Genomic DNA, 12,210 nt, shown 5'->3' on the forward strand with positions numbered 1-12,210 from the left:
GACAGCCAGAGTTGTGGTGAAATCCTTCCCCTGTTTCGGTCTTTAATAGACGTAGACGGGGGATAAATGTGACGTCGTCGCTTGTAAGCAGATCCGATACGAAGACGAGGGGGAGGGGGGGTAATGTATTGATGTAAATTACAATGGATATCTGTTATTGATTGGGTTATTCGCAGTTAATCAACATACATAATTGTTACTCCTGCTATTATGGATTGACTCAAGCAGCTAGCGAAGGATGCTAGGTTTAGTAATATGTTATATATGTCGCTATTGTTAACTTTCAATCACATTTCTTATGATCACTGTTGCATTGTTTTTATAGCATTATTTTAGTAACTTCTAGAAAGGTTTAGTTTAGCCTGATTTTTACATAGTGGACACTGTGTGTGTGCTGCGAGCTGAGTGGTGGAGGTACCTGGCAACAGTTGAACCGAGCCCGCTCGGCCTCTTCATCCGTGGCGACCAGGTTACAATCGTTACTATAGTCTTGGTTCTTTCAGGTAAAGTCACGTAGATAGAAAATAATAACAATAAAATAAAAATAAATTAAAAGAAAAAGAAAAAACCCACGACGTTTCGATCGCAAGACGTGATGAAGACCGCTTGTGTTGCCATCGAAACGTCGTGGGTTTTTTGCCTTCACTTAAAATGTTATTTTCTATCTACGTGACTTTACCGAAATAACCAAAAATTATGAATTCCTGCAAGTTACGAAAGTTTAAAGTAAAATTTTGACAGTGGTGTAACTAATCAGGCCTGGAGGATACAGTGGACCACGTGGTTTCCGGGGTTTGCTACCTTAGCAAGTGACGTCACTTCCCTAGCAACGGTCGATCGTTACAGACGGAGGTGGACGCGCGCTCTGTGTGCTTAAAGATCGCATTCGGGAGCACACTTCGACAACGTCGTCAGTGAACATCGATAACGCGGTTAAATTACTTGGTAAACCTCATTGACAAACATCCGTGAGGTTGAACACTTCATTAACACAGTCAACGAAATCTATTGACAAAACGTGACCATCCGTGACTTCTCGTTCTGCCTTCAAGGCGATGTCTTCCGTGAGTACATCCACACGCGCGCTGTATCAGGATAACATTAATCTGAGAGAACATCTATATGTGAATGTGTGTCTGTTCGAAATGTTTAATGATGAGGACGGTAATGATGATGGTGGTGGTGGTTGTAAGCTGTGATATGATTAGAGTCTCACGTGCGCTGCTGTGATTTTGTTGCAGGGTGGAGAGATGAGCAAGCCGACGGGAAGTGAGTACTGTAATTCCACACACAGACATACACACAGACACATGCACCTGTATACAAAGACAGATCCCCGTATAGCCTTAACAGACTATTGAGTCAAGTGCTGTTAGCGAGTTAGCACCTATGATGGGGTGGGTGGTCAGCACCGCATCCGGATGCCTTTGCCTCCCCAGTGTTGATGTTTATACGTTGCACGAGGTACTATTTTAAGTTTGAGTAGATGTAGGGGACGCACACGACCGGTTTTATTTATTAGTCACTGATGGTTGTGAATGGGAATCGAACTCAGGTCGATCCCCACAGACACAACTGCTCCCAACCACTCATACAGACACTGCACATAGACACAAACAAAGACAGAAATCTTGTGTATAGCCTTGAAACACTGTAGGAGCAAGTGCTGTTAGTGAGCACCTATGACGGCCGGCACCGCACACGAGGGGTGGGTTGCCAGCACCACACTTGTCCGTCTTTGTCTCCCAAGTGGCGATGTTTACACACCGTATCAGATACTTATTTGAAGCTGAGTGGACCTAGGGGAGGCCCCTAACCGACTCAGATAACAACAACAGCCCTCATTCGCCACTAAGTGACGGAGACGTCACCATGGCGCTTGTGCCAGGCCTGGTGCACTCCGAGGCCACTTGAAGTGTCGAAGGCTTGCCGACAGGAGATCAGGGGACAGACCCCAGTGCGATGGGTTGACTGACTGAGATGACTGGCAGACGCACCACCTTTGCATCCTACTGTGCCAACTTGCTGCGTTTTAGTCATCCAGTGCACCGTCTGTTGTTGTGAGCGTCGCTCCTCTCACCCTCCTTTTTTGCTTGAGGGCAACTGCCACCAACTTCCCATAAGCATCCTTCACGAGCTTCCTCCATAGAGGCAGATCTTGACACCAGTGGTACCAGTCTTTGGCAAGTCCACTTAGTTCCGTATCCTCCTGTACTGCATCAGTCCATCTCTTCTCCAGGCCGTGCCACGCCCATTTAGCCCCCTCTATCTGGAAAAACAGAGGCTGCTTGGGGATGCGGTGGCTGAGCAAGCAGGCTACATGACCCAGGCAATGCAGCCCTGCCCACCAGTGGAGCTCACTGTGAGCTGTTCACACATTCCAGCCTAGTTAAACCCAGGGTGGATCGTAGGCAGGCCAGTCTGAAAGTGTAAAGCTGGTTCAGATTTTTCATTTATTCTATCATTGGCCAAGAAGACCCAGCGTTTTGTGTCGAGTGACAGACCAGGTAGATACCCCAAAGTGTTACGAAGCTGATGAAAATATGCCACTTGACCGATTCGGAGTGAGACCTCTGCTGCCAAACCAGAATTTTTGCATAAGCACACTATCCAGGTACGTAAACTTCTCTCTACAATTACCCCATCACTCAAGAGTAGTTGAGGGGGCGGAGTATTAAATTACACAAAATACTCAGGCGGGTGCTTAGTTTTAGTGGGGCTGATGGTAAGGCACCACCTCTTTGTCACACGCTCCAGGCTTAGCAGCAGAACCTCCAACTATTTTTCAGTGTGAGCATCAACTTCCAAATGATCAGTGTACATAACATGGTTGACCAGTAGGGAGCCATCCCTTGACCTCACCCAGGCATCAATCAGCCTCCCATTGTATCTGTAGCAAATATTAAAAAATCCACCGGTACAGCCATAAAAAAAAAAACTTCTCGAACTATGTGGTCGAAGATGATGCTAAATAATGTGTCAGCCAGAGTAGATCCCTGTCGCACCCCACTGTAAACAGGAAATTGCTCTGACTCCTGGGCACGCAACTTTATCCGGGCCTGCCCACCATCGTGAAGGTCCTTAATGATTGTGAGCAGAGGGTTAGGGACTCCGGAAATACGAGTAACAATCCAGAGCCCTGGCCTACTGATTATATCATAGGCCTTGACCAGGTCGGCGCTGCAACACTACACATGTAGCGCATGGATTTGTTACACCGTTCAACCACACACACAGACACATTTTAATTAAAACAAGTCCCTGATTTGTAAAAAAAAGAATCAGAGTACCAGTCATCAAATAGGCAATTGACACTTGGTCCAAAGAATATGTGATACTGTAATAGAAATACATGAATAGCTAAATTCAGAATTTAGGTTAATAAGGCATAACCCAGTGCACAATATGACATTCATGAAAAGACAAACAGTGCAACAAAGGAAATAAGCTTTCAGTCTGTATCAGACGGTCTCAGACGCTAGTGTTGAGAAGGTGACATGGCAGGCGTTTAGAAACCCGCAGTGCCGGCAGATGTAAAGTCGTTACACACAGTGTCTTTCGAACAATACAACAGTCAGGTGCTTGATGCAGCTGGTGACTTTCCAGATGTGGTGGGGTATTGACGATGTGTAGAACGATGCAATTGTACTTATTTCTCGAATGTCAGGTGTTGTCGGGCTTTGACGATGTGTAGCACGATGGATTTCCTTCAGTATCCAACGTATAGAGGTGTCTTCACCATGATAATTATTCACAGGCTTGTTGGTTTACAGTCACGTTTTTTCTAAACTTCACTTGCCATATGTATCGGCTCAATATAAAGTGACAAATGCAAATCTTAAACTTTGCTTTTAAAATCTCCACTGTTTTACCACTATACCGTCTCCACTGCTTAACCACTATACCTCTGAGTGGTTACTCAGCGTTTCAGCCATTCTCGTGCAAGGAATGACTTCTGTTGAGAGCAACCTCACATGCACGGGAGCACATGCTATCCAGCCAACATAAACATTAGGGTTGCCCCTGGCTCTCTGGCCCCTTTGGGCACCCTCCTCTTCTCCTCCCTTTATCTTTTCTAACGTAGCCCACTAATATACTAATTGTATGAATGGACCAGTGTATAAGAATTAATAGTGTATTTCTTATCCAATTCATGTTCTCTCTTGTGAAACAATGGACATCTTTTAAATTTAGCCAGACCTCCACAGCTTGCCCATAAATCCATCTTACTTTTTCTGAGATAACGGAAGTTTTTCTATGTTTGGCCTGGAGTTTCCAGACCTCGCAAACTTAATATGGCCTCCCCAACCAGCCCATAATCCTAATGAAGTTATTTGGAGGAGGAGGTGTCTCCGGCACATGAGTCAACCTCCAGACCTCCCTACAGTGTTATCATTGTTACATCGGTCTCAAGTTAAGTTAAATTCCTGTCAATGGTGCCAAGTTTCTTTACCAAAATAACATACAGGAAATACGCCTTTTGGCGTCCTCTGGTCTAACACCGTTTGAGACGAGGCTCAAAAGAAAGCTGTCCCTGGTGTGGACCAATCAGTTTCAAGGACAATGCATATATTATCAGAGTATGTTTTTTGTTTGCATTCTGACCACAAGCATCATGGTTAATGCAGACATGATTCCTTGTAAAAGGTTTCAGTTTGGTGTTTTAACATCTTAACACCTGTTTTGTTGCCAGTAAAAATGGGAAAAACCTATTATCATACAGGAAATACTCAAATACCCATTAACGAATCAATTGTGGTGCTGCTCTCTCCTCCCCATGTGACTCCCCAGACCGTCGCTCGAAGCGGCAGCGAAAGAGGTTCCTCGTTGACACAAGACTAGAAGCTAAGCGCCAGATTCTGGAGCTTGAGATGATCCTGCTGGATCATTGTGCACAGCAGCAGGCCAAATATCAGCGGGAGCTGCTGCAATTCCAGAACAGCACCGAGCTGAAGAGCTTCATCATCCACCACCAGCAGCAGCAGCAGCAAAAGGCAGAAGAGCAGCAGCAGGCAGAAGTCAGCACCAATAATGAGGATGTGAAGCAGACAATGCAGAATAGCAACAAGGTTGAGAACGAGATCGAAGAGATGGAGAAAATGGGGGAGAGAAATGGTATGAAGAAAAAACGTGGGAGTAGGAAGAAACATAAGAACAAGAAGAAAGTTCTGGAGGAGACAGTGAAAGAAGAGGTGGCTGAGAGAGAGGGGAGTGAGGGAGAGCCCATGCAGGAAGCGGTGGAGGTTGGGACGATTGAGGTAGAGATGATTGAGGCAGTGGCTTTGGAGGATGTGATGAATGAGGTAGAGTTGAATAAGGTAGAGGTGTTAGAAGGAGATGGCAAGCGGGAATTAGCGAAGGAGGCAGAGGTAGCGGTGATTGAGGTAGAAGCAGTGGCCAAGCAGGAAGTGGTGAAATATATAGCGGCCAATGTCATAGAGGGGATTGAGAGAGATGCAAAACAGGTATTAGCAGAAGAGGTAGAGCCAAATGCGGTCGATCGGAATGAGGGAATGGCCAAACAGGAAGTGGCTAAGAAAGTTGATAATGTTGTGGAGACAAAGAAAGAGGGAGAGGATGGTCTTCAGAGGAAACGTAGGAATAGGAAGCTACGAAGGACTGATATGAAAGTGCGGGAAGTAGAAGAGATGAAGGAAAACGAGATTGAGGGAGAGGGGAATGATGGAGAGCCCAAGAAGGAAGTGGCGAGTGAGGTAGAGGTAGTGGTGATTGAGGTAGATGCAGTGGCCACACAGGAATTTGTGAAAGAGGTAGTGGCCAATGTCGTAGAAAGGATTGAGAGAGATGCCAAGGAGAACTTAGGGAAAGAGGTAGAGGAAAGTGAGGTAAATGGGAATGAGGGAATAGCCAAACAGGAAGTGGCTAAGAAAGTTGATAATGTTGTGGAGACAAAGAAAGAGGGAGAGGATGGTGTTCAGAGGAAACGTAGGAATAGGAAGCTACGAAGGACTGAGACGAAAGTGCGGGAAGTAGAAGAGATGAAGGAAAACGAGATTGAGGGAGAGGGGAATGATGGAGAGCCCAAGAAGGAAGTGGCGAGTGAGGTAGAGGTAGCGGTGATTGAGGTAGATGCAGTGGCTACACAGGAATTTGTGAAAGAGGTAGTGGCCAATGTCGTAGAAGTGATTGAGAGAGATGCCAAGGAGAACTTAGGGAAAGAGGTAGAGTCAAGTGAGGTAAATGGGAATAAGGGAATAGCCAAACAGGAAGTGGCTAAGAAAGTTGATAATGTTGTGGAGACAAAGAAAGAGGGAGAGGATGGTGTTCAGAGGAAACGTAGGAATAGGAATAAACACAAGAACAAGAAGAAAGTTCTGGAGACAGTGAAAGAAGAGGTGGCTGAGAGAGAGGGGAGTGAGGGAGAGCCCATGCAGGAAGTGGTGGAGGTTGGGACGATTGAGGTAGAGATGATTGAGGCAGTGGCTTTGGAGGATGTGATGAATGAGGTAGAGTTGAATAAGGTAGAGGTGTTAGAAGGAGATGGCAAGCGGGAATTAGCGAATGAGGCAGAGGTAGCGGTGATTGAGGTAGAAGCAGTGGCCAAGCAGGAAGTGGTGAAAGATATATCAGCCAATGTCATAGAGGGGATTGAGAGAGATGCAAAACAGGTATTAGCAGAAGAGGTAGAGCCAAATAAGGTCGATCGGAATGAGGGAATGGCCAAACAGGAAGTGGCTAAGAAAGTTGATAATGTTGTGGAGACAAAGAAAGAGGGAGAGGATGGTCTTCAGAGGAAACGTAGGAATAGGAAGCTACGAAGGACTGATATGAAAGTGCGGGAAGTAGAAGAGATGAAGGAAAACGAGATTGAGGGAGAGGGGAATGATGGAGAGCCCAAGAAGGAAGTGGCGAGTGAGGTAGAGGTAGCGGTGATTGAGGTAGATGCAGTGGCCACACAGGAATTTGTGAAAGAGGTAGTGGCCAATGTCGTAGAAAGGATTGAGAGAGATGCCAAGGAGAACTTAGGGAAAGAGGTAGAGGCAAGTGAGGTAAATGGGAATGAGGGAATAGCCAAACAGGAAGTGGCTAAGAAAGTTGATAATGTTGTGGAGACAAAGATAGAGGGAGAGGATGGTGTTCAGAGGAAACGTAGGAATAGGAAGAAACACAAGAACAAGAAGAAAGTTCTGGAGACATTGAAAGAAGAGGTGGCTGAGAGAGAGGGGAGTGAGGGAGAGCCCATGCAGGAAGTGGTGGAGGTTGGGACGATTGAGGTAGAGATGATTGAGGCAGTGGCTTTGGAGGATGTGATGAATGAGGTAGAGTTGAATAAGGTAGAGGTGTTAGAAGGAGATGGCAAGCGGGAATTAGCGAATGAGGCAGAGGTAGCGGTGATTGAGGTAGAAGCAGTGGCCAAGCAGGAAGTGGTGAAAGATATAGCGGCCAATGTCATAGAGGGGATTGAGAGAGATGCAAAACAGGTATTAGCAGAAGAGGTAGAGCCAAATGAGGTCGATGGGAATGAGGGAATGGCCAAACAGGAAGTGGCGGAGAAAGTTGAGAATGTTTTGGAAACAAAGAAAGAGGGAGAGGATTGTGTTCAGAGGAAACATAGGAATAGGAAGCTACGAAGGATTGAGATGAAAGTTCGGGAAGTAGGAGAGATGAAGGTAAACGAGATTGAGAGAGAGCGGAATGATGTAGAGCTCAAGAAGGAAGTGGCGAGTGAGGTAGAGGCAAATGAGGTAGAGGTAGCGGTGATTGAGGTAGATGCAGTAGCCACAGAGGAATTTGTGAAAGAGGTAGTGGCCAATGTCATAGAAGGAATTGAGAGAGATGCCAAGGAGGACTTAGGGAAAGAGGTAGAGGCAAGTGAGGTAGATGGGAATGAGGGAATAGCCAAACAGGAAGTGGCTAAGAAAGTTGATAATGTTGTGGAGACAAAGAAAGAGGGAGAGGATGGTGTTCAGAGGAAACGTAGGAATAGGAAGCTACGAAGGACTGAGATGAAAGTGCGGGAAGTAGAAGAGATGAAGGAAAACGAGATTGAGGGAGAGGGGAATGATGGAGAGCCCAAGAAGGAAGTGGCGAGTGAGGTAGAGGTAGCGGTGATTGAGGTAGATGCAGTGGCTACACAGGAATTTGTGAAAGAGGTCGTGGCCAATGTCGTAGAAGTGATTGAGAGAGATGCCAAGGAGAACTTAGGGAAAGAGGTAGAGTCAAGTGAGGTAAATGGGAATAAGGGAATAGCCAAACAGGAAGTGGCTAAGAAAGTTGATAATGTTGTGGAGACAAAGAAAGAGGGAGAGGATGGTGTTCAGAGGAAACGTAGGAATAGGAATAAACACAAGAACAAGAAGAAAGTTCTGGAGACAGTGAAAGAAGAGGTGGCTGAGAGAGAGGGGAGTGAGGGAGAGCCCATGCAGGAAGTGGTGGAGGTTGGGACGATTGAGGTAGAGATGATTGAGGCAGTGGCTTTGGAGGATGTGATGAATGAGGTAGAGTTGAATAAGGTAGAGGTATTAGAAGGAGATGACAAGCAGGAATTAGCGAATGAGGCAGAGGTAGCGGTGATTGAGGTAGAAGCAGTGGCCAAGCAGGAAGTGGTGAAAGATATAGCAGCCAATGTCATAGAGGGGATTGAGAGAGATGCAAAACAGGTATTAGCAGTAGAGGTAGAGCCAAATGAGGTCGATCGGAATGAGGGAATGGCCAAACAGGAAGTGGCGGAGAAAGTTGGGAATATTGTGGAGACAAAGAAAGAGGGAGAGGATTGTGTTCAGAGGAAACGTAGGAATAGGAAGCTACGAAGGATTGAGATGAAAGTTCGGGAAGTAGAAGAGATGAAGGAAAACGAGATTGAGAGAGAGGGGAATGATGGAGAACCCAAGAAGGAAGTGGCGAGTGAGGTAGAGGCAAATGAGGTAGAGGTAGCGGTGATTGAGGTAGATGCAGTGGCCACACAGGAATTTGTGAAAGAGGTAGTGGCCAATGTCGTAGAAGGGATTGAGAGAGATGCCAAGGAGGACTTAGGGAAAGAGGTAGAGGCAAGTGAGGTAGATGAGAATGAGGGAATAGCCAAACAGGAAGTGGCTAAGAAAGTTGATGATGTTGTGGAGACAAAGAAAGAAGGAGAGGATGGTGTTCAGAGGAAACGTAGGAATAGGAAGCTACGAAGGACTGAGATGAAATTTCGCGAAGTAGAAGAGATGAAGGAAAACGAGATTGAGGGAGAGGGGAATGATGTAGAGCCCAAGAAGGAAGTGGCGAGTGAGGTAGAGGTAGCGGTGATTGAGGTAGATGCAGTGGCCAAGCAGGAAGTGGTGAAAGAGGTTGTGGCCAATGTCGTAGAAGGGATTGCGAGACATACAAAGCAGGAATTGGTGAAACAGGTCGAGGCAATTCAGGTCGACACGATCGAAGAAAAGGCCATGCAGGTCTTGATCAATGAGGTAGACAAGAATGAGCTAAAGGCCAAACAGGAAATGGCAACAAAAGTTGAGAACGTGGTGGAGGAAATAAAGCAGGAAGGGGCAAATGAGGTTGAGGCATATGAAGTAGATGCCATCCAGGAAGTGGCAAAAGAGGTAGCGGAGATTGATGGAGAGGCCAAGCAGGAGGTGGTTATGGAGGTAGAGCCGAATGAGTTAGAGGCGAATGACGTAGAGGTGATTGAGGTAGAAGTGAAGGTAGGGGATATTGAGGTGGAGGAGAGTGAGGCGATTTTGGTAGAGGCGAATGATTTAGAGGCAATAGAGGTAGACGCAAAAGAAGTAGGAGCTATTGAGTTAGAGGCAAATGAGGTAGAGCTGAAGGAGGTCGACACGATTGAAGACGATACAAAGCAGGAAGTGGTGAATGAGGAAGGAAGATGTGAGCAACCTTGGAGGGCAGAGAGTGTTCAGGAAGAGAAGAAAGAGATTAAGCACATCCCATCTTCTAAGGGAGAGAGAAAGAACAGTTTCTGGCGTTGGGCAATTTGGAGCTTCATGTGCTGCACACGGCAGCTGGAGAAAGATGAAGAGGAGAATGAACGAGGAGGAGACAGAGGGAAGGAGCACCAAGACGAGGAGCTGGGAAACAAGAAGAAAGAAAAGTGTGGAGACTCCACAGAGGGAGAAACTAGCGTGTTCTCCCAGACATAGACATTGAGACGTGGTTGTATGGACATGTATATTTATATATGTATATATACATTTCAGTTGAAATAAAAACGTACTTATGTTTCTTGAACTCGACTTCTGGTATAAAATATGTATTACCTAAGCTATCAACAGAAGGTTTGTACAGGATTAACTGCACTTGTGGCAAATGTTATGTTGGGCAAACAGGACAAATGATCAGCACGAGACTAAAAGAACATCAGAGAAATATTAAATACACACGTTTCAACAAGAACACTCAATCCACTGCTGGATAAAGCCCTCTCCATGCTGCGATTCCTCACATCCCTGTGATGTGGCAATCCATTCAACTCCTGTAAGCAACCTATTTTTATTTGACCAGGTAAGGCCCACTGAGATACATAGCTCTTTTCCAGAAGCAGCCTGGCCACATATGATTGCTCAACGAGGTGGCTTATGTGAAAATTCATAGCAGTCATTATCCCAACGTGACCATGGGGAGAACATGCAAACTCCAAATACGGGAGACCCTTGAATATCACGAGTTCATAGTTCGTGGTTTAGACCTATCGCCGGCAAGCTCTATGTATATCAATTTACCTATCATGGGGATTAGATTTGGTCTTTATTGGGTATACTGTACAAGGAAGTACTATATCATCGTGTGATATCGTGGTGGGGAGCAGGCGAGGGGATTATTTGTTTACTAGCCTTTTGCCCGTCCAAGCATGGGTGTATTGCAGTAAATCTGAAACTTGCAAGCGCAAAGCAGACCGCGAAGTGATATTCATTGCATCCATTTGTGTGCAATTTGTAAGCCCGCGGTGACAGACCTATTTCATTTAAAGGTTATAATCCCTTGTTCATCATGACGTTGTTTTTACTTAGATGTCTCAATAGCGTTATGGAGATCGCGTTACGTGAGGGTTCTGCCTTTGTAGTGAGTTTATAAGTTGACGCTTAGGAGGGGAGAGGAGGCACCTCGCCCCCCCCCCCCCCCCATGTGGAGTGATGTCACCCGCTAATTATTATCAATGGAGGGGGGTGTCCATTTGGAGGACGTCACCTGTTCATGATTAATAATGAGGGGGGGGGGTCCATGTAGAGGACGTAACCTGTTTATGATTATATTCTATGGGTCCTTTGGTAAAGCCACGTAGATAAAAAATAATAAAAATATCACGACGTTTCGATCGCAACACAAGCAATCGTCTTCAGGTCAGGTGAGAGAGAAAGTTGCTGAGACAAGGTCTTATATAGGCCTGAGATAGGTGCATCAAGGTAGGTTGGTGGAGCTAGAGATGGTCCAACCACAGAGGCTGGGACAGTGGTCTTTGTATTGTGAGTTTAGCAAACTCCTCCGCCATCTCAGTTGAGTACTCTCTATTAACTTATTAAATATTTAAACTTGTTATATACAATAGAACCCCTCTTAACGACCACCCCATGTTAACGAGTAATCCCTTAACGACAGGCCTCCATAGAGCCCAATGTTTACTGTATAGTAGTGTATAATAGTGGAGTGCCTCTGTAGAGCCCAATGTGTTCCCTTACCGATCATTCCCATTGCTAGCGACGGGCTGCTGGTTTATTCTCCTTGACACGAGATCAGCAAGGTATCATGGTTCATGTGTGGCAGTTTCACCACCTGTACGCGATCACGACAGTCGACGCGGCTGACCGGGCCCCACGTTTGTGGTGAGGCACCACGGGGGCCAACGTTTTCATGGAGAAATTTGAAACTGATGCCATCCAGACTGCCACTCTACGCCCGACGTTATGGAAGAGGTACGTGGATGACACTTTTATCATCTGGCCACATGGCCGGCCTGCTCTAGACCAATTCCTCGACCACATCAATTCCATACACCCAGCCATCAGATTTACCATGGAAGTCGAAAAAGATGGCAAGCTACCCTTTGTGTATGTCATTATTAAAAGGAGACCTGATGGTTCAATGAGCCACTCTGTCTACAGGGACGCTACCCATACGGATGCTTACTTTAAACCGGATTCCCACCACCATTCATCCCAGAAGAACTCCCTCATCAAGACTCTATACCATAGTGCCCAATGCATTTCCGACCAGGAACACATTGCCAGTGAACTCAAGCACGTACACCAA

At 46.0% G+C, this 12,210-nt stretch overlaps 1 pseudogene; it reads right to left on the minus strand.

Moving 5' to 3' along the window:
* Nucleotides 1-802: 802 nt before the first annotated feature.
* LOC142924447 (exosome complex exonuclease RRP44-like) overlaps nt 803-12,210 on the minus strand; it is a 93,996-nt pseudogene continuing 82,588 nt past the window's right edge.

This window comes from Petromyzon marinus, chromosome 13 (assembly GCF_048934315.1).
Source record: "Petromyzon marinus isolate PM22_M1 ecotype Great Lakes invasive population chromosome 13, UKy_Petmar_22M1.pri1.0, whole genome shotgun sequence".
NCBI classification, from domain to species: domain Eukaryota; kingdom Metazoa; phylum Chordata; class Hyperoartia; order Petromyzontiformes; family Petromyzontidae; genus Petromyzon; species Petromyzon marinus.